The sequence below is a fragment of the Nerophis lumbriciformis genome, linkage group LG31, assembly GCF_033978685.3.
Source record: "Nerophis lumbriciformis linkage group LG31, RoL_Nlum_v2.1, whole genome shotgun sequence".
Classification (NCBI taxonomy): Eukaryota; Metazoa; Chordata; class Actinopteri; order Syngnathiformes; family Syngnathidae; genus Nerophis; species Nerophis lumbriciformis.
In genome coordinates, this window is record NC_084578.2 from 18473649 (window position 1) to 18496324 (window position 22676).

Here is a 22676-nt window from a genome sequence, read left to right on the forward strand (position 1 = left end):
TTTTTCTACCAAGAAAAGTGCACTTGTTATTAGTGAGAATATTCTAATTTTAAGGTATTTTGGGGTTCAGTGAGGTTAGCTAATTTTGCTTGTTTTGGAAAGTCTTGACAAGCCGAATTGTCTTGTTCTATTGGCAGATAATTTTGCTTAGTTCAAATAAAATACCCCTAATTTGTTTTGTTTTTATATTGTTTTTAAACACTGACTTTTTGCAGTGTATGTACTTTGCCAGAGTTTTTTTTTCCTAGTCTCTAACCATCCGTTAGAGACTAGGACTCCTTAACTTGCTCTGGCCTCCTCCGTGCGGAAACACCAGTGACATATATTGCTTGAAAAACGTATTTAAAAAAAATGTATTCTTACACATTTTGAATTGATTCAAAATCATAATAAATTAACATAATTCAGATATGAATCAATTTTCCTTGGCACCCCGAGGGCAAATCACGATCCATAAAGACGTGGTAAGTTTGGTGATGAGTCCTGACCTCAACACCATCAAACACCTTCTGGATACATTTTGAGCAAGGCCCTCACTAATATGCTACAGGATAATTGGCACATGGACACATTTCAAAGTTTTGGAAAAAAGTCTTCTATAAAAAGTGGACTATTATCACTTGAATAAATTCATCTAATATGAAATTGGTATTGCGACTCGATACATTCTGTATATTTGTGTTATTTCTATGTACAAACCCTGTTTCCATATGAGTTAGGAAAAAGCAGGACCCCCAGCCAGACATACAATATTAGTACACAGCTCCTGAAAAAAACAATATGTTTTGTTATTGTCATTGTAAGTGGGCCAAAACACTTATATTAGAAAATAATCTCATGGAAATGACTTCTGTCATTTGATTATAATAATAACACATTTTATTTACAAACGCCGTTTCCATAAGAGTTGGGAAATTGTGTTAGATGTAAATATAAACAGAATACAATGATTTGCAAATCATTTTCAACCCATATTCAATTGAATGCACTACAAAGACAAGATATTTGATGTTCAAACTCATAAACTTTATTTTTTTGGCAAATAATAATTAATAATATTAATCAAGTATTGAAGTAGTGATATTGTTATTATAAGTGCTAACGCAGACAAACTATTTATAGCGGCACCGTAATCACTTTGTGTGTGCCTATGTTTACATCATCGAGTGGTCTGCTGCTTTCTAGCTTCTTTGCTCACTGTAAGTTTATTTTAGATCATAAATCATGCCTCTCACCTGAAATGTAGATGGCTGAGGATTGTAGGGGCGTGGTTGGGGGCGTGGTTAAGAGGGGAGGAGTATATTTACAGCTAGAATTCCCCAAGTCAAGTATTTCATATATATATATATATGTAAGATATACTTGACTTTCAGTGAATTCTAGCTATATATATATATATATATATATATATATATGTATATATATATATATATATATATATATATATATATATATATATATATATATATATATATATATATATATATATATATATATATATATATATACACATAACACTCATCTACTCATTGTTGAGTTAAGGGTTGAATTGTCCATCCTTGTTTTATTCTCTGTCACTATTTTTCTAACCATGCTGAACACCCTCTATAATGATGCATTCTGCTTCGTCTCCTTGTTGTGTGCGCAGTTGTGCACTGCACTCTCTAAAAAATGTAGATGTTATTGTCACATATGCATGTACAGTAGATGGCAGTATTGTCCTGTTTAAGAGTGTCACCACATTGCTGTTTACGGCTGACACGCTGCTTTACGGTAAACAAATACGTGACTGCTGTTGTTGTGTGTTGTTACCCCGCTGGGAGGAAGTTAATGAAACTGCCTAACAATAAACCCACATAAGAAACCAAGAACTCGCCCTCCATCATTCTATTATAACGTGATTGGGCAGGCACGCTGTTATATTGTGGGAAAGCAGACGTGAAAACAGGCGCGTCGACACGTCACTCAGGTCCGCCTGAATTTCGGGAGATTTTCAGGATAAAATTTGTCCCGGGAGGTTTTCGGGAGAGGCGCTGAATTTCGGGAGTCTCCTGGAAAATCCGGGAGGGTTGGCAAGTATGCATTTAGGACTTGGAACTGGCGAGAAAGAAACAACAAGCGCTTGTCTGCCCACCCCTCCCCTTTCTTTGTGAGGATTCTGAGTCATTCCTTATCTAAATGGGAATATATGAACATCCTAGCAGTCGGTATCCTAATGACAGCAGACATTGTACAGTAAGTGATGTTTTATTACGTCTGTTGGCTCTCATGAATTCTGCAGTGACTAATAATAAGTCATGAAGAAAAAAAAAAGCAAAAGTAATGAAGCATTTTTTTAATTAATGTGCCACGTATGCTTAAAAATGATCAAAATATGTTAATATTAAATGTTATTATGAATGTGCCCATTACATATAAACTTATATCATGTATATACAACCCTAATGGAGGTGTTTGAATGTTTTTTTGAGGGTTTTATTGGCAGAATTGAACGGCTCCCATAGGCTCCATTGTAAGCATACTTTTGATTGCATTTATTTATTATTTAGAACATCCATCGTCATATCATGATTGTGAACGATAGGCAAAAATCCCAAAACAGTGCAGTTCTCCTTAAAACTACATCAATTGGCATTTACAATCCGCAAAGTATGTGAAAATACCGTCTAAATGCCACAAATTCAGTCGGCAATTTTGAATGTCACACTTCCCGTAGATTCTGCATCACAGTAGTAACAATTGTGCACTCTGACCATGTTATCACATCAGTCATACTGGAAATATGCAAACATTGGAAAGGGACGTGCTGTTTATCATTCACAATCTTTATGTAAGTCAAGTACACATATGCTTGGCTTTTTTTATGCATTCAAAATCGTAAACAATTAGCTAACAATTGAGTCAACAGATCGACACAGCCAACAATATTCCATTTACATGCCGTGACCTGAAAATGAACCACATATGAATGATATTGTTATTATAAGCGCTAACGCAGACGGCCTATTTTAATGTCGTCCAGCTCTTCCCGGGGGATCCCGGGGCGTTCCCAGGCCAGCCGGGAGACATAGTCTTCCCAACGTGTCCTGGGTCTTCCCCGTGGCCTCCTGCCGGTCGGACTTGCCCTAAACACCTCCATAGGGAGGCGTTCGGGTGGCATCCTGACCAGATGCCCGAACCACCTCATCTGGCTCCTCTCAATGTGGAGGAGCAGCGACTTTACTATGAGTTCCTCCCGGATGGCAGAGCTTCTCACCCTATCTCTAAGAGAGAGACCCGCCACCCGGCAGAGGAAACTCATTTCGGTTGCTTGTACCCGTGATCGTGTCCTTTCGGTCATAACCCAAAGCTCATGACCATAGGTGAGGATGGGAACGTAGATCGACCGGTAAATTGAGAGCTTTGCCTTCCGGCTCAGCTCCTTCTTCACCACAACGGATCGATACAGCGTCCTCATTACTGAAGACGCCGGACCGATCCGCCTGTCGATCCCCTCTTCCCTCACTCGTGAACAAGACTCCTAGGTACTTGAACTTCTCCACTTGGGACAAGATCTCCTCCCCAATTTGGAGATGGCACTCCACCCTTTCTCGGGCGAGAACAATGGACTCGGACTTGGAGGTGCTGATTCTCATCCCAGTCGCTTCACAGTCGGCTGCGAACCGATCAAATGAGAGCTGAAGATCCTGGCTGCTAACTACTAGCTTACGCTGCTATTGTTGACACACGGCTGCTTGCGCTCCGTCTCAAACTTGGTAATAGTAAATTCTAGAATGTAATTCATGTATCTCTCACCCGGTAGTAGACAAATGTGGCTATGTACTAAGAGGCTGGTCGACTTTGACATCCTGATGGTGAAAAAGACACAAGTTGCTGCAACTTTTTTTTAACTGTGAGGATTGCGATTGAATCTTCATCTAAACGGGATTATCGGTCGGCATCCCGGCGAGAGTGGAAATATAACAGCAAGTGTTTGTTTTCTGGTTTATTATACTTAGTTTGTATGTTCAGCACCTAGCAATGCTGTTGATGCTATAGTGTTACAATAAAGCTGTCAGAATAATTGTATCTAAGTTATCACAAAACGTTGTGTTGCCATGAGTTCACGACAAGAAGACAAAAGCTGTTGATCCTACCAAGAAGAAGGCTTGTAAAACTCCACTGTGTAGGATGGGAAGCAACATGAAGGTGTTCTGTTTCTTTGATGTATTGTAATCAACAGAAATATATTGTCTTGACCTGAGAACTATAAAGCAGAGAGGAAGCAGGACCAGACTCCACTCCAGGCGACCTTTTCTTTGAACTGTTTTACGACCTTTTCTTTTAACTGTTTTGTAACCAAAGGCAACGCAGTTTACGACCCCCCTCCCTTAGAAACAGCTGTTACCATGGCCCAGACGTTTCTACTCAATTGAGCCAAATTTAATTATGTCTCGGTTTGATTCCTTGCTTCTTGTCTTGTTTAATAGATGTCATCAGTGTTTGAACCTGACAAAAGCTGCATCCGTTTAGCACTCGGCTTCTTAATCTTATTGCTCATCCTCTTTGTGTTCGGGCTCAACATTATAAGGTCCTGGATCATAAATTTTCCCAAAGTAATAGTTGTTGTCTCTCACAAAGACTACTTGAATAGCATTGTTGTTGATGGGCAAGGAATCTGTGGTTGCTAACGCTACGTCACGGATCACGTGACTGACTTTCTCATTAACTCTCAAAATGGCTCAGGAATCTCCGTGAGATTGATACTGTTTTGATCATATCTATTTATTCGCAAACTTTGGAAGTCTTTTTGGGGTCATAAATCAGATGATAACAGCTTTAATATTAAGGCAGCTTGTTTTTCCACACTACTGGTACATTAAAAAGGGACAATACATATTAATGCACATTTGACGTGTAAATATGTGAGATTATAGCCAATGGCTAATTTACATCTCCAGTCCCCTGGCAAGTTGATGTTAAAATGAAGACAATAAGGCCATGAGAAAATACAACTAAAGTAGGGTTCAGTATTATTTTCACACAATATTGGTTGTCTAAAGTAACACAAATGTGTGACGTTTTTGTTTTTGCATATTCTGAGTGTGCACAAGTACCTAATGTTGTGACCGAGTGAATCTATATAATGTTTATGAAGTTTATTTCCGACCATGCCTAGAAAAAGTACATCGAGCCTTGACTACTTCAAGATACATATTTTAACAGTGTACATTTTCCAAAAGATAATTGATGATACTTTTGGAGAGGGTGGGCAAGGTTTCGTTTGCAATCTGGGAACGCCTGTACGCAACATTTATGCCAAAGTATATCCAGTACATATTAACAAAGAAGTGTTTCAAATGTAGATTAAAATCATCATAGTTCTCTTTTAATGGGTCTAAAACATTTAAGATACAAACTGCATTGCCTTCTTTATAGTTTAACAAATCAAATATACTGTATTAGTAGGCTCTAATCCACATCAACAAACGTTTCCTCATAGTACCTTCGAGAGGAGGGAGGACAATCCCCTGGCAGACGAAAATGAGATGCATTTGCCTTGTACATCAATATGTGATATTATTAATATCACAACCAATCATTTCAGTAAAATGTTCCAATCTCATAAAAAAATACTGCACATGCATTAATTTTCGGCACTGCAACGAGCAAAGCCACAAGTTGTTATAAATGCATTGCTAACATGCCTCTGATGGAAAACAAATCACCTCCTCTTTGCAGCCAGGAGAACAGGATTTGGATGTTAAATGAGGGAAATTGATTTTTTGCTGTAGTGGATGAGCCTTCCAAAACAATGTGACGTCTCAGAATAGGAGAAACAGTTATTTCACTATGAAGTGTTATATTGTAACTTGAAAAAAACAAAACAAAAAAACAATCTGGATTTTGCGTTAATTTGTTTTGTTTTTAGGAGAAAGATGTAATAAAGCAGTAATTCCCATACTGTGGTACGCGGACTTCATCCAGTGGTATGCCAAATAATCACGTATTTAAAGTACAACAGTTTAATTTCTTATATTCAAACTAGGGCTGCAACAACTAATCGATTAAATTGATTAAAATCGATTATAAAAATAGTTGGCGATTAATTTTGTCATCAATTCGTTGGATCTATGCTATGCGCATGCGCAGAGGCAATTTTTTTGTTTTATTTTTTTTTAAATAAACCTTTATTTATAAACTGCAACATGTACAAACAGCTGAGAAACAATAATCAAAATAAGTATGGTGCCAGTATGCTGGTTTTTTTCAATAAAATACTGAAAAGGATAGAAATGTACTTTGTTTCTTTTATCCGATTATTGATCGATTAATCGAAGTAATAAACAACAGATTAATCGATTATCAAATTAATCGTTAGTTGCAGCCCTAATTCAAACACAGTGTTACTGTTCAAACTGTGTGTAATGTTACAGTGGCCAAAACATAATAAATACACTTGTTAAATACAAACCCTGTTTCCATATGAGTTGGGAAATTGTGTTAGATGTAAATATAAACGGAATACAATGAGTGTGTGGATGTGAGTGTGAATGTTGTCTGTCTATCTGTGTTGGCCCTGTGATGAGGTGGCGACTTGTCCAGGGTGTACGCCGCCTTCCGCCCGATTGTAGCTGAGATAGGCTCCAGCGCCCCCCGCGACCCCAAAGGGAATAAGCGGTAGAAAATGGATGGATGGATGGATGGACAATGATTTGCAAATCCTTTTCAACCCATATTCAATTGAATGCACTACAAAGACAACATATTTGATGTTCAAACTCATAAACTTTTTTTTTTTTTTTTGCAAATGATAATTAACTTAGAATTTCATGGCTGCAACACGTGACAAAGTAATTGGGAAAGGGCATGTTCACCACTGTGTTACATGGCCTTTCCTTTTAACAACACTCAGTAAACGTTTGGGAACTGAGGAGACACATTTTTTAAGCTTCTCGGGTGGAATTATTTCCCATTCTTGCTTGATGTACAGATTAAGTTGTTCAACAGTCCGGGGGTCTCCGTTGTAGTATTTTAGGCTTCATAATGCACCACACATTTTCAATGGGAGACAGGTCTGGACTACAGGCAGGCCAGTCTAGTACCCGTTCTCTTTTACTATGAAGCCACGTTGATGTAACACGTGGCTTGGCATTGTCTTGCTGAAATAAGCATGGGCGTCCATGGTAACGTTGCTTGGATGGCAACATATGTTGCTCCAAAACCTCTATGTACCTTTCAGCATTAATGGCGCCTTCATAGATGTGTAAGTTACCCATGTCTTGGGCACTAATACACCCCCATACATCACAGATGCTGGTTTTTCAACTTTGCGCCTATAACAATCCGGATGGTTCTTTTCCTCTTTGGTCCGGAGGATACACGACGTCAACAGTTTCCAAAAACAATTTGAAATGTGGACTCGTCAGACCACAGAGCACTTTTCCACTTTGTATCAGTCCATCTTAGATGAGCTCAGACCCAGCAAAGCCGACGGCGTTTCTGGGTGTTGTTGATAAACGGTTTTTGCCTTGCATAGGAGAGTTTCAACTTGCACTTAAAGATGTAGCGACCAACTGTAGTTACTGACAGTGGGTTTCTGAAGTGTTCCTGAGCCCATGTGGTGATATCCTTTACACACTGATGTTGTTTGTTGATGCAGTACAGCCTGAGGGATCGAAGGTCACAGGCTTAGCTGCTTACGTGCAGTGATTTCTCCAGATTCTCTGAACCTTTTGATGATATTACGGACTGTAGATGGTGAAATCCCTAAATTCCTTGCAATAGCTGGTTGAGAAAGATTTTTCTTAAACTGTTCAACAATTTGCTCACGCATTTGTTGACAAAGTGGTGACCCTCGCCCCATCCTTGTTTGTGAATGATTGAGCATTTCATGGAATCTACTTTTATACCCAAACATGGCACCCAAATGAAAAAAAAAATGTTTATCAGTTTCAACATCAAATATGTTGTCTTTGTAGCATATTCAACTGAATATGGGTTGAAAATGATTTGCAAATCATTGTATTCCGTTTATATTTACATCTAAGACAATTTCCCAACTCATATGGAAACGGGGTTTGTAAAACATCGAATGAATACTTAGGTCTACTACGCTACTGCAGTTTAATGTTTTGTCATTATGGTAGTACTTGAGAGCCAAGTGTTTTCTGAGGTGACACTTGGTGAAAAAAGTTTGAGAACCACTGTATTGAAGCTGTACAGTCATAACAATAACGGCATACAATGAAATAACAGCAGTACCTCTGTCAGATAAGAGTGCAGCTGTACCTGGTTTTCATACACAGTCTTGTTTTTACTACTGCATGATCAAACACACATTAGTGACACATCCTTTTTTTTTTTAGCACGGCTGCAAAAAAACCCACCACAGCCAAATGGAATACAGTCATCAATGTCAACAAGCTCCAATTCAATGAACACACAACACTCCTACGGTCCGTCTGGCTGAACAGTCAATGCTAAAATGACTCTTACTTGCGGTGTTGTATTGCGTAAAGACGTCTCGCACATGCCCACGATTGCATCAGGTGATGAACACAAAGTCATGTGAGCCAAATACTGCTACTTGTTACGGACTTGGATATAAGAAAATCCAGCACTTTGATAAAGAACGCGTGAAACATGTTAAACCTAAGAAGTGAGTTGTCGCAGAATACAGAGGAAATGCAAACTCCACAAAAAGATGTCCCGACAGATTCAAACCGGGATCTCTGGACTGTGAAGCAAATGTGCTAACCAACAGGTCACCGTGCGGCTTAACACTGCACACCATTATGTATTTATTAGGGGGTTTTACCACAATTTCATTCTATTTTACCAGTGTGACGAGCAGCAAAGGATCTTGGATGATGACGTCTACCAGGCACTTCAAGATGCACCATGTATGCAGCAAGAACTTTAACCTAGCCAGATTAATACCTGCTCAGTGGACTTGTGGTTAGAGTGTCCGCCCTGAGATTGGTAGGTCGTGAGTTCAAACCCCGGCCGAGTCATACCAAAGACTATAAAAATGGGACCCATTACCTCCCTGCTTGGCACTCAGCATCAAGGGTTGGAATTGGGGGTTAAATCACCAATATGATTCCCAGACGCGGCAACTGTTGCTGCTCACTGCTCCCCTCACCTCCCAGGGGGTATACAAGGGGATGGGTCAAATGCAGAGGTTAATTTCACCACACCTAGTGAGTGAGTGACAGTCATTGGTACTTTAACTTTAACAGTGTATCACGTCAGACAGTCTTTGGAGTTGTAGGACAGACATGTTAAGCAAATACCATACATCTTGCTCCCAGTTTTTTTTTCTATCGTCCATCATTGCATTTTAAAGGAGCTGTATTGTGCAAAACCATGCACCCATTGTATTCAGCTTATCCGAGGTCAGGTCGAGGGGGCAGAAGCCTAAGCAGAGAAGATCAGACTTCCCTCTCCCCAGCCACTTCGTCCATCTCCTCTCGGGGGATCCCGAGGCGTTCCCAGAACAGCCGGGAGACATAGTCTTCCCAACGTGCCATGGGTCTTTCCCGGGGCCTCATACTGGTTGGATGTGCCCTAAAGACCTCCCAAGGGAAGCATCCGGGTGGCATCCTGACCAGATGCCCGAACCACCTCATCTGGTTCGTCTCAATATGGAGGAGGAGCTGCTTTACTTTGAGCTGCTCCTGAATGACAGCGCTTCTCACCTTATATCTAATGAAATAAAATTAGCTAACTTCAATGAACCCAAAAATACCTTAAAATAAGTATATTCTCACTAATAACAACTGTACTACTATATGAGTATATATTTTCTATTGTTTCATTGAAATTAAAACAGCACAGTCCATTTGGCCGGCATCTGTTTTAATTTTGAGACACAATTGTGTCAAAGTCATGATTTTTTTTTTACCATGCTTGAAATAAGAAATTATTACTTTAAAAAAGCAGTTTTATACTTGTGTGTGTTGATGACACAGCTTTGCAACAGTTGATATTCTAGTTTCAAGCATGTTTTACTCAATATAGGTCATAAAATCTCAGCAACAAGCTGTAATATCTTACTGAGATCATTTAGGACCAAAACCCTTAAAACAAGTAAAACACTCTAACATAAAATCTGCTTAGTGAGAATAATTATATTATCAGACAGAAAATAAGCAAATATCACCCTTATTTGAGATATTTCATCTTACTTAGATTTCAGTTTTTGCAGTGCACGTTTATGGATGTATGTTATATTGTCTATATATTTCAGCGAGTTAATCCGTTTTGGGCGGGAATTGGGGGGATTTTTATGATGCGTTCAAGAGTCTTATGGCCTGAGGGAAGAAGCTGTTACAGAACCTCCTGCTACTGAGGCTGTGGAACCTCTTTCCAGAGTCCAGCAGTGAAAACAGTCCTCGGTGGGGGTGGGAGGAGTCTCTATTGCGATGTTTATTATTATTATTATTATTATTATTATTATTATTATTATTGTTATTATTATTCTCTGCATTTCAACGCTTTTTTGAGGCCTTTAACATGCACCAAAAGTCAATGTTTGCAGACGCGTCAGGTATGGCGGAAACATTGTTAATTTTTTGGGCGTTTTGACAACGATACACTGCAAAAAGTCAGCGTTCAAAAACAAGCAAAGAAAATACAAAAATTAGGGGTATTTTATTTGAACTAAGCAAAATTATCTGCCAATAAAACAAGACAATTTGGCAGAAAATAAGCAAATATCACCCTTATTTGAGATATTCCATCTTATTTAGATTTCAGTTTTTGCAGTGCACGTGTATGGATGTATGTTATATTGTCTTTATATTCCAGCGAGTTAATCTGTTTTTGGGGGAAATTGGGGGGATTATTATGATGCGTTCAAGAGTCTTATGGCCTGAGGGAAGAAGCTGTTACAGAACCTGGAGGTTCTGCTACTGAGGCTGCGGAACCTCTTTCCAGAGTCCAGCAGTGGAAATGGTCCTTGGTGGGGGTGGGAGGAGTCTCTATTGCTATGTTTATTAGTATTATTATTATTATTATTATTATTATTATTATTATTATTATTATCTGCATTTCAACGCCTTTTTGAGGTCTTTAACATGCACCAAAAGTCAATGTTTGCAGACGCGTCAGGTATGGCGGGAACATTGTTCATTTTTTGGGTGTCTTGACAACGATACACTGCAAAAAGTCAGTGTTCAAAAACAAGAAATTTAAAAGGTACGCAAAACTTTCTGCCAATAGAACAAGAACATTTGGCTTGTCAAGACTTTCCAAAACAAGTAAAATTAGCTAACCTCAATGAACCCAAAAATACCTTAAAGGGGAACATTATCACAATTTCAGAAGGGTTAAAACCATTAAAAATCAGTTCCCAGTGGCTTATTTTATTTTTCGAAGTTTTTTTCAAAATTTTACCCATCACGCAATATCCCTAAAAAAAGCTTCAAAGTTTCTGATTTTAACCATCGTTATATACATCCGTCCACTTTCCTGTGACGTCACACAGTGATGCCAATACAAACAAACGTGGCGGGTAGAACAGCAAGCTATAGCGACATTAGCTCGGATTCAGACTCGGATTTCAGCGGCTTAAGCGATTCAACAGATTACGCATGTATTGAAACGGATGGTTGTAGTGTGGAGGCAGGTAGCGAAAACGAAATTGAAGAAGAAACTGAAGCTATTGAGCCATATCGGTTTGAACCGTATGCAAGCGAAACCGACGAAAACGACACGACAGCCAGCGACACGGGAGAAAGCGAGGTCAAAATCGGCGATCGTCTTCTAACCAACGATTGGTATGTGTTTGTTTGGCATTAAAGGAAACTAACAACTATGAACTAGGTTTACAGCATATGAAATACATTTGGCAACAACATGCACTTTGAGAGTGCAGACAGCCCATTTCAGGCGTGCTAAGAACATATATTTTTCCACGATTTCAGCACTCAGGTTAACCATACTTAAATAGACACAAAATACCGCATTACACAAGACTACCCGAATGTACTCGAATGATTGAAAGAAAATAAATGTTTTTAAGCTAAATTATTGGTAAACACAGTTTATGTATAATAATTTACGTAAAACCGCGAGTAACGAATCAAGTTTTCATCAATTAATATATTCTGTAGACATACCCTCATCCGCTCTCTTTTCCTGAAAGCTGATCTGTCCAGTTTTGGAGTTGATGTCAGCAGGCCAGGGAAGCTAGGGTCGATATTCTTCTCTTGATCATTTTCGGTGGCATAAGGGATGGTTGCCATCTCTGTCGTAGCATAGCTTTCGTCGGTAAAGTGTGCGGAACAAACGACTGACCATTTCGTCGGCTTTCCCCACAGCCTCGTATTTTGAACACATTTCGTCCAATTTCTTGCCACTTTCGCATCTTTGGGCCACTGGTGCAACTTGAATCCGTCCCTGTTCGTGTTGTTACACCCTCCGACAACACACCGACGAAAGTGAGAAAATGGCGGATTGCTTCCCGATGTGACGTCACGTTGTGACGTCATCGCTCCGAGAGCGAATAATAGAAAGGCGTTTAATTCGCCAAAATTCACCCATTTAGAGTTCGGAAATCGGTTAAAAAAATATATGGTCTTTTTTCTGCAACATCAAGGTATATATTGACGCTTACATAGGTCTGGTGATAATGTTCCCCTTTAAAATAAGTATATTCTCACTAATAACAACTGTACTACTATATGAATACTAATTTTCTATTGTTTCATTGAAATTAAAACAGCAAAGGCTGTCATCTGTTTTAATTATGAGACACAATTGTGTCAAAGTTATGATTTTTTTTTTACATGCTTGAAATAAGAAATTATTACTTTAAAAAAGTACTTTTATACGTGTGAGTGTTGATGACACAGCTTTGCATCAGTTGATATTCTAGTTTCAAGCATGTTTTACTCAATATAGGTCATACAATCTCAGCAACAAGCTGTAATATCTTACTGAGATCATTTAGGACCAAAACCCTTAAAACAAGTAAAACACTCTAACATAAAATCTGCTTAGTGAGAAGAGTTATCTTATCAGACAGAAAATAAGCACATATCACCCTTTTTTGAGATATTTAATCTTACTTAGATTTCAGTTTTTGCAGTGTAGCGTCACCTTTGAATTTAATTTAAAAATGTGCCCCTCTCTACCTTCACGTAGCGACAGAGAAATTGCTATCTTGACAGGGCGCACGTAAAAGTCTCTAGAACCCGCATTTGAAAACAAACAGGCCATTTGTCGGACAAAAACAGAGGTCGCACTCTAATGAACTCCTCCGGAGGACTGGCCAAATGAGTTGCGGTTACAATTACATTTACTAGACGTATAAGTGGTGATAAAGTTTTTGTAAAAGCTGCACTAAAGCTGCGGAATGTCACATCGTGGGATGAATTAAAGTCCTATTATATCCTATCTTATTCAGAAGCGCATTCCCAACTACTATTACAGTAGTACCTTGGCTTATAGGGTTATTTGGGCTACAAGCTGTTAGTGTCTCTCTGCAAATTATTATTATTATTATTTTTTTTTCCCCAACCATGACAATGAAGAATGTGAGTGTTGAGGAAGAATAAGCGTACAATGTTCATTGAATTACATGAATACAACTTGGAAAAACTGCACCAAACTGGAGCAAGAGGAGTCGATGAAGGGCTGTGATAACACTAGCTGATGGTGTGAAAATAATTTCTGGGCAGCGGACTTTTATCCATGTAAATATGGAGAAGCTGTTAATGGTGTGTTTGAGGGCAGAGCAGCTGGTAGGAGATACCGAGAAAATCCGCTCTCAAGGTAAATGATGTACTGTACGTTGTTATTACATTACTCAATACAACTATGGTACTTGTGTGCAGTATTGTATATTGATAAAATATTTGTTAAGTAGAAGTTAGTTTTCCTATTAAAAAGCAGATGACATGTTAACTTACTTGTTGTGTTTGCGGGGGCGGGGGTGGTCCATGTTCAGATTAATACAATTCCAGTTGATTTCAATAGGGAATGTTGATTACAGATACAGTAGGAAAGGGATTCGTATGGCCACTCGTGTTGTCTCGATACCAATATATTGGTACCGGTACCAAAATTATTTCGATATGTTTTGGTACTTTTCGATACTTTTCTAAATAAAGGGTACCACAAACACTGCATTATTGGCTTTAATTTAACAGAAAATCTTAGGTTACATTAAACATGTTTCTTATTGCAAGTTTGTCCTTAAATAAAATAGTGAACATACAAGACAACTTGTCTTTTAGTAGTAAGTAAACAAATAAATGCTCCTAATTTAGTCTGCTGACGTATGCAGTAACATATTGTGTCATTTATCATTCTATTATTTTGTCAAAATTATTAATGACAAGTGGTAGAAAAGTAATTATTAATCTACTTGTACATTTACTGTTAATATCTGCTTACTTTCTCTTTCAATATGTTGTATCTACACTTCTGCTAAAATGTATTAACCATTTATTCTTCTGTTGTTTGATACTTTACACTAGTTTTTAGGGATGTCCGATAATGGCTTTTTGCCGATATCCGATATTCCGATATTGTCCAACTATTTAATTACCGATATCGATATCAACCGATACCGATATCAACCCATATATACAGTCGTGGAATTAACACATTATTATGCCTAATTTGGACAACCAGGTATGGTGAAGATAAGGTACTTTAAAAAAATAAAAAAATAAAATAAAATAAGATAAATAAATTAAAAACATTTTCTTGAATAAAAAAGAAAGTAAAACAATATAAAAACAGTTGCATTGAATGAAAATGAGTAAAATTAACTGTTAAAGGTGAGTACTATTAGTGGACCAGCAGCACGCACAATCATGTGTGCTTACAGACTGTATCCCTTGCAGACTGTATTGATATATATTGATATATAATGTAGGAACCAGAATATTAATAACAGAAAGAAACAACCCTTTTGTGTGAATGAGTGTGAATGAGTGTAAATGGGGGAGGAAGGTTTTTTGGGTTGGTGCACTAATTGTAAGTGTATCTTGTGTTTTTATGTTGATTTAATTAAAAAATAAATAAATAAATAAAACAAATTAAAAAATGATACCGATAATAAAAAAAAATGATACTGATAATTTCCGATATTACATTTTAACACATCTCTACTAGTTTTGGATGACACCACCAATTTGGGTATCAATCCGATACCAAGTCATTACAGGATCATACATTGGTCATATTCAAAGTCCTCATGTGTCCAGAGACATATTTCCTGAGTTTATAAACATAATATAAATAAAAAAATAAGATGTTGTGATGCCAAAAAATATCAACGTAATCATAGTAGTATCGACTAGATATGCTCCTGTACTTTGGTATCATTACAGTGGATGTCAGGTGTAGATCCACCAATGGCATTTGTTTACATGTTGATGCCGGTGAGCTACGGTGTGTAGTGAAGCATGTTTAGCTAGTCCTTGTCCTGCAGGGATGATACTTGTAAGAAACTTACTTTACTTGTCGCCATGGAGGCGAGGATTAGTGATTTAGAAGTAGCTAAAACACTACAGACTGCGGCTGAACTTTAGCTGCTAGCTAGCTAGCCATGTTTTAAAGCACCTCTACCTGAGGGTGTTTCAGTGTTATAACTTCACCTTTATCGTTAGTTTTTAAGCCAAACATGCGTCCGTTCTGCCTTTTCTGTCTACACACTGTCTCTTTTTGTAAGTACTCTGTGATTGTGCGCTGCCGAACATGCTCATCTGCTCGGGGGGGGGGGGGGGGGGGGGGGGGGGGGGGGGTACTTTTCAGAGGCGGTATAGTACCGAATATGATTCTTTAGTATTGCGGTACTATACTAATACCGGAATACCGTACAATCCTAATGTATACCAAATAAAATCTCCATAATGTTGTAATTTGATCTCCTGATCATGGAGATGACTCCACTATCACCCTGGCTCTAAAGTCACTCTTTCCATTGCTTCTTTTGCTAACAAGTACACACAATGTCCTTACCAACTGTGGTGAACTGAGGCAAAAGACAGGATAGGATGAGTCGATGGGCTTAACCGGCCAGGTGGGGGATGTGCCTATCACTTACACTGCAAAAACTGAAATCTAAGTAAGATGAAATATCTCAAATATGGGTGCTATTTGCTTATTTTTTGTCTGATAAGATAATTCTTCTCACTAAGCAAATTTTACGTTAGAGTGTTTTACTTGTTTTAAGGGTATTGGTCCTATATTATCTCAGTAAGATATTACAGCTTGTTGCTGAGATGTTTTGACCTATATTGAGTAAAATATGCTTGAAACTAGAATATCAAGTGTTGCAAAGCTGTGTCATCAACACTCACAAGTATAAAACTACTTTTTTAAAGTAATAATTTCTTAATTCAAGCATGAAAAAAAAATCATGATGCCGAGCGCATATCATTATGTCAAGATCATGGCACTAGCATTTACTTAATTTAAAAATATTTTTCAACATATTGAGCAAAACGGTCTTTTTTTCTACCAAGAAAAGTGCACTTGTTATTAGTGAGAATATACTCATTTTAAGGTATTTTGGGGTTCATTGAGGTGAGCTAATTTTACTTGTGTTGTAAAGTCCTGACAAGCCGGATTTTCTTGTTCTATTGGCAGATAATTTTGCTTAGTTCAAATAAAATACCCCTGCTTTTTGTATATATATTTTATTGTTTTCCGTGTCATCAACAGTCAGAAAGTATAAAAGTTACTTTTTTAAAGTAATACTTTCTTATTTCAAGCATGAAAAAAAAATGATGCATTTGACACAATTGTGTCTCATATTAAAACAGAAGACATTGCTATTTTATTTTCAATGAAACAATAGAAAATACGTACTCATCCAGTTGTTATTAGTGAGAATATACTTATTTTAAGGTATTTTGGGGTTCATTGAGGTGAGCTAATTTGACTTGTTTTGGAAAGTCTTGACAAGCCAAATTTTCTTAATCTATTGGCAGATAATGTTGCTTAGTTCAAATAAAATACCCCTGATTTTTGTATTTTTTTTTTCTTGTTTTTGAACACTGACTTTTTGCAGTGTGTGACATGGTAAACGGCACAAGGCCCTTTTTGGCACCAAGAAACAAAACAAGGCGAACGGCCGATCATATTGGAACTGGATTGAAGAAACAAGAACAATGCGCAATAACCGAAAATAAATATTGAGGGCAAAAAAAGGTGACGTTGTTTCCCAAAAGAGGCTTGTCTAAATCACAGAAACATGAAGACATATAAACTGCTGTCGAGAAAATGAGTGTTTTGCCAGCACGAACATTGTTGTTGTTTCTGTTGCCTGTCAGCAGAACATCATGATAACAGCTGGAACGAGCCCGAATAACTCTCAACATAATATCACTCACAGGTTTAATATGTACTGTTGGTGACAAAGTACCAAGTACTGGATTTGATCTCAAATCACATCAAGGTTGTTTTTTTCCACGCAGAGCTGAGGAACCTGACATGATAAGCAGTTAACGAGGCAATTGAATATTTGAGTTATTGTGTGGTGTCAAAGCAAGCTGCAAAGTCTCTCAAGATGTGTTAGTGCTTCTTCTCTAACCCCTTCCGAACCTCTATTCGATGATGTGCAGCTCCAAGGGATTTTGGTAAGTTGGTATGTCGTACGGGTGCCCTCTTGTGCTTTGGGACCGCGGTATTGCTGTTAAAGTTCAATAATAAAGTTGCTTCGATCAAATTAATGTCTGAGTTTAACTAAACCTCTCACCTGCACCTTTGCTGCACCTGTATGGCGGAAAAAAATATTTTCGAACACTTTACTTAAAATAAAAAAAGCCTGCCTTTAAGCACACTGTAAAAACTGAAATATAAGTAAGATCAAATATCTCAAATAAGGTTGATATTTGCTTATTTTCTGTCTGATAAGATAATTCTTCTCACTAAGCAGATTTTATGTTAGAGTGTTTTACTTGTTTTAAGGGTTTTGGTCCTAAATTATCTCAGTAAGATATTACAGCTTGTTGCTGAGATGTTATGACCTATATTGAGTAAAACATGCTTTAGTGTCATGCTTGAAAAGTCACAAAATGCATTCTTTTTTTTTTAACATGCCTCAAAACAGCAGCTTTCAATATGGGACATGCTCTCCCTGAGAGAGCATGAGGAGGTTGAGGTGGGCGGGGTTTATTGGGGGGGGGTAAGGGATAGCGAGGGGTGTATATTGTAGCGTCCCGGAAGAGTTAGTGATGCAAGGGGTTCTGGGTATTTGTTCTGTTGTGTTTATGTTGTGTTACGGTGCGGATGTTCTCCCAAAATGTGTTTGTCATTCTTGTTTGGTGTGGGTTCACAGTGTGGCGCATATTTGTAACGGTGTTAAAGTTGTTTATACGGCCACCCTCAGTGCCTTTAAGGTTTATGGCGCTCTGAACTTCTCCCTACGTCCGTGTAACACTCGTACAGCGGCGTATTAAAAAGTAAGAAATGTTACTTTTTGAAACCGATACCGATAATTTCAGACAAATTATTTAAAGCGGTGGTGGGATCACTAAATTGTTTGCAAATGTTGACATCATCGAGGAGTGAGCTGCTTCCTCGCTTGTGGATGTTTATTGTAGATAATAAATCATGCTTCTCGCCTGGATAGTAGAAGGACGAGGAAGTATTCCGACAAGTGGGTGCACTTTGACAGCCAATTTAGACCCGGGATGTTGAGGATGACACAAAAAGACGCTTGGTTCCACTCCCTTTTTTTTCTACGAGGCTTATGAGTCATTTTTTCATCTAAACAGGACCATAACAAAATTATATAATTTGGCATCCTAATAACAGCAGACCTTGTACAGTGAGTGATGTTTTATTATGTTTGTTGGCTTTCACGAAGTCTGCAGTAATAGAACTGCAGTAATTACACCAAACTTTGTTATGCTTTTTTTTTATTATTAATGAGCCGCATATGCTCAAAATGATCAAAATACGTAAATATTAAATGTTAATAAAAATGTGGCCATTACTACATAACATATATACTTACAGCATGTATATAAAACCTTAATGGAGGTGTTTGGATGTAATTTGAAGGGTTTTTATAGGCTGAATACAGCGACTACCAAATGCTCCATTGTAAGAGGACTTTATTTAATATTTAGAATGTATAAAGAAAAAATTGAATGATAGTAAAAAAATCGAAAAACTTGAAGTCCCCCTTTAACTCCCAGGAGACACACTAATAACAATTATTTAAAAAATAATGACATTTTCTTATGATTCATACTATCCACTGGTGATAATGTCAATAGGAAGAAAGAGGTTCTGGGGAGCCTGGCTGCGCTGATAGAACCATTGCCAAGGGGTACATGAGAGATTCCTGGGACAAATGGAGAATCATGTGCCTCTCAGTTCTTTCCATCGAGGACGTGGAAGACATCTACCTATTTGGAACCATGATCGCAGGGCACCTGCTGATTGGGCTGGGCATTGCTCTGGTGTATCGTAAAATTCGCAAGACGACGGCAGCCACTCAAGGAGCCCAAAGGCTGTTCGTCGCAATGGAAGGTTTGGGCCGGGCTGTGGGATCACAGTCTGGGGCGATTTCTGAACTGAATCGCAAGATGGGTCACATCATGGAGAAGCTTGCTGAAAGGGAAAAATTGGATATGAGAGCCAAAATGGACGAATAGAACAAATCCTAATCTACGATTTGACTCCCTCGAATGGCCTTGATGCAACAACAAGAACGGGCTGTTCTGTAAACAACCCCTGAGGACTCTCAAAAATGGACCCTTTTGACCTCCCTCCCTCCTCAACGACACCTGGAAGTCGAACTTTGCTTGCCTTGCATGCAGAACGGCCCCGGGCCTATGGACACAACACCACTACACCCAAAGACAATGGGCATATACACAAACACACTACCCACCCCCACCCCACGCCTTCACCACCGCTTGATTCCCCTTCGGGGTGATGGACGGCTGAGTAGCGCTTTATAGCAGCAGGCCGGCCTCCAGGGCCCCAACTCCACCCCCACCCCCGCTCTGTTGCGAGTTGTTGTGAATATATGTAACATATTTATGTGTGCTATGGCAAATGAGTTTTTTTCCCCTTCGACTCAGTCTGGACCCCCTCTTGAGGGTCCAGCTTTTGACTGATATTTTTTACTCTTCACCCCTTTCCCAATATAACTTTTTTCCCACCTTTTTTAAGGAGCGCCGTAAGTGGCTGATCCGTTGGCGGTCCCGTCTTGTCTCCCTGTAACATATGTCTGCTCTTAGTGGGACTGTGCCGAAAATGTAATTTCAGTTCTTATGTGTCTTGTACATGTTAAAGAATGGACAATAATAAAGCATCCTGAATCCTGAATCCTGATATGTTTTCTGGCCATTTTATATTGAATTTGTAAATAAATAAATAAATAAGTTGGGTGAATTTATCTAGATTTGTTCTCGACATATTTATCCCATTTAAAAAAAATAAAAACCTAATTAATGTTGTTGCATGTGACTTAATAACCTGGTTTTAACCAAATCTATGCACTATGTATATTTTAATGCATGTTATCATACCAAGTGTGTGTTTATGGGGCGGGTTTGGGGTGAGATGGTGGCCCATAATTTGCTACCACACCCCTGTACGTCAGCATGCACCTTCAAGGGTGTGATTTGTCTTTGTTTAGCACATCGTTTCCAGTGTGTATATATTTACAAACACATTCTCCTCCGATTGCATATCAATATGTGCAATAAAAATGACGGTTGTAACACATCGATAAGTTTCACCTCCATTATCACTCTCCATCTCTCATCAGTCACAATTGTTCACAAACAACTGAGGAAGCTCACAAACTACACAGTGGAGAGTCGGGCGCGTGGTGGGGCTCAGGTGGTAGAGTAGTTGTCTCTTAATGTGGAAGTATCACTGGGTAGGATACTGAACATCAGTTGCTCCTGACACTATCTCATTAGTGGGTGGACGAGGCAACAGTGTCATTGAATTATAATAATAATATAATAATGTTGTATTATTGCATTGTTGTACTCAAATGGCCCCATTCCTGGGTGGATTTGTGTGAGAGGAAGAGGGGGCGGGGGGGTGGGGGTTATTCATTTTGCAATGCAGCCTGTGGAAAATAACGGAAAGCGGCATTCTCCATAGCAACTGACTCTGTGGTCAAAGTTGGAATTGCCACAGAACACATATTAAGATACAGTCGCGATCAAAAGTGACATAATGTCATGGATGTCTTGAGTTTACAATAATTTCTACAACTCTTATTTTTTTGTGATAGAGTGATTGGAGCACATACTTGTTGGTCCCAAAAACATTCATGAAGTTTGGTTCTTTTATGAATTTATTATGGGTCTACTGAAAATGTGACCAAATCTGCTGGGTCAAAAGTATACATACAGCAATGTTAATATTTGGTTACATGTCCCTTGGCAAGTTTCACTGCAATAAGGCGCTTTTGGTAGCCATCCACAAGCTTCTGGTTGAATTGTTGACCACTCATCTTGACAAAATTGGTGCAGTTCAGCTAAAGTTGTTGGTTTTCTGACATGGACTTGTTTCTTCAGCATTGTCCACACGTTTAAGTCAGGACTTTGGGAAGGCCATTCTAAAACCTTAATTCTAGCCTGATTTAGCCATTCCTTTACCACTTTTGACTTGTGTTTGGGGTCATTGTCCTGTTGGAACACCCAACTGCGCCCAAGACCCAACCTCCAGGCTGATGATTTTAGGTTGTCCTGAAGAATTTTGGAGGTAATCCTCCTTTTTCATTGTCCCATTTAAAGCACCAGTTCCATTGGCAACAAAACAGGCCCAGAACATAATACTACCACCACCATGCTTGACGGTAGACGTGGTGCTCCTGGGGTTAAAGGCCTCACCTTTTCGCCTCCAAACATATTGCTGGGCCAAACAGCTCAATGTTTGTTTCATCTGACATCACATGGACAAAGATAAGACTTTCTGGAGGAAAGTTCTGAAGTCAGATGAAAGAAAAATTGAGCTGTTTGGCCACAATACCCAGCAATATGTTTGGAGGAGAAATGTTGAGGCCAGGAACACCATACCTACCGTCAAGCATGGTGGTGGTAGTATTTAGCTGAACTGCACCAATTTTGTCAAGAGGAGTGGTCAACAATTCAACCAGAAGCTTGTGGATGGCTACCAAAAGTGCCTTATTGCAGTGAAACTTGCCAAACTTTTGACCAAGCAGATTTGGTCACATTCATAAAAGAACCAAACTTCATGAATGTGTTTTGTGACCAACAAGTATGTGCTCCAATCACTCTATCACAAAACAATAAGAGTTGTAGAAAGTATTGGAAGCTCAAGACAGCCAAGACATTATGTTCGTTACAAGTCCATGCAAACTTTTGATCGCGACTGTATTCAACACTCTACTGCCATCTGGTGGCTAAAGTAGACAGTGCACCACCAATCCGTCACATTTCATGTGTCAGGTAAACAGTGACGAATGGGGCCATATGAATCTGTACAGTACCACCTAAGCAATGCTGATTTGTTCCAACCGGACTATGGATGTGTTCTTCCTTCTGAAACGGTGATCCAGAAACTGCATCTTGACCTGGAGCCAAAACCAGATCAAAATGTGGCCCTGAACTGGCTTACTCAGTTTGATTGTATTCCTGCAGCCACAGGCCATTTAAAATCAAGCAAACACTACGATGCATACATTGGATGACTGTTTCAGATATCTACGTTTCTGTATCTGTTCCTAT

The 22676-nt window shown here is 38.7% G+C and overlaps 1 protein-coding gene across 2 annotated transcripts in view; it reads right to left on the bottom strand.

The window, feature by feature from the left end:
• The window catches only part of lrp1bb (low density lipoprotein receptor-related protein 1Bb), a 1021613-nt gene that overhangs the window by 730947 nt on the left and 267990 nt on the right, over positions 1–22676 (bottom strand). The window lies entirely within an intron of this gene.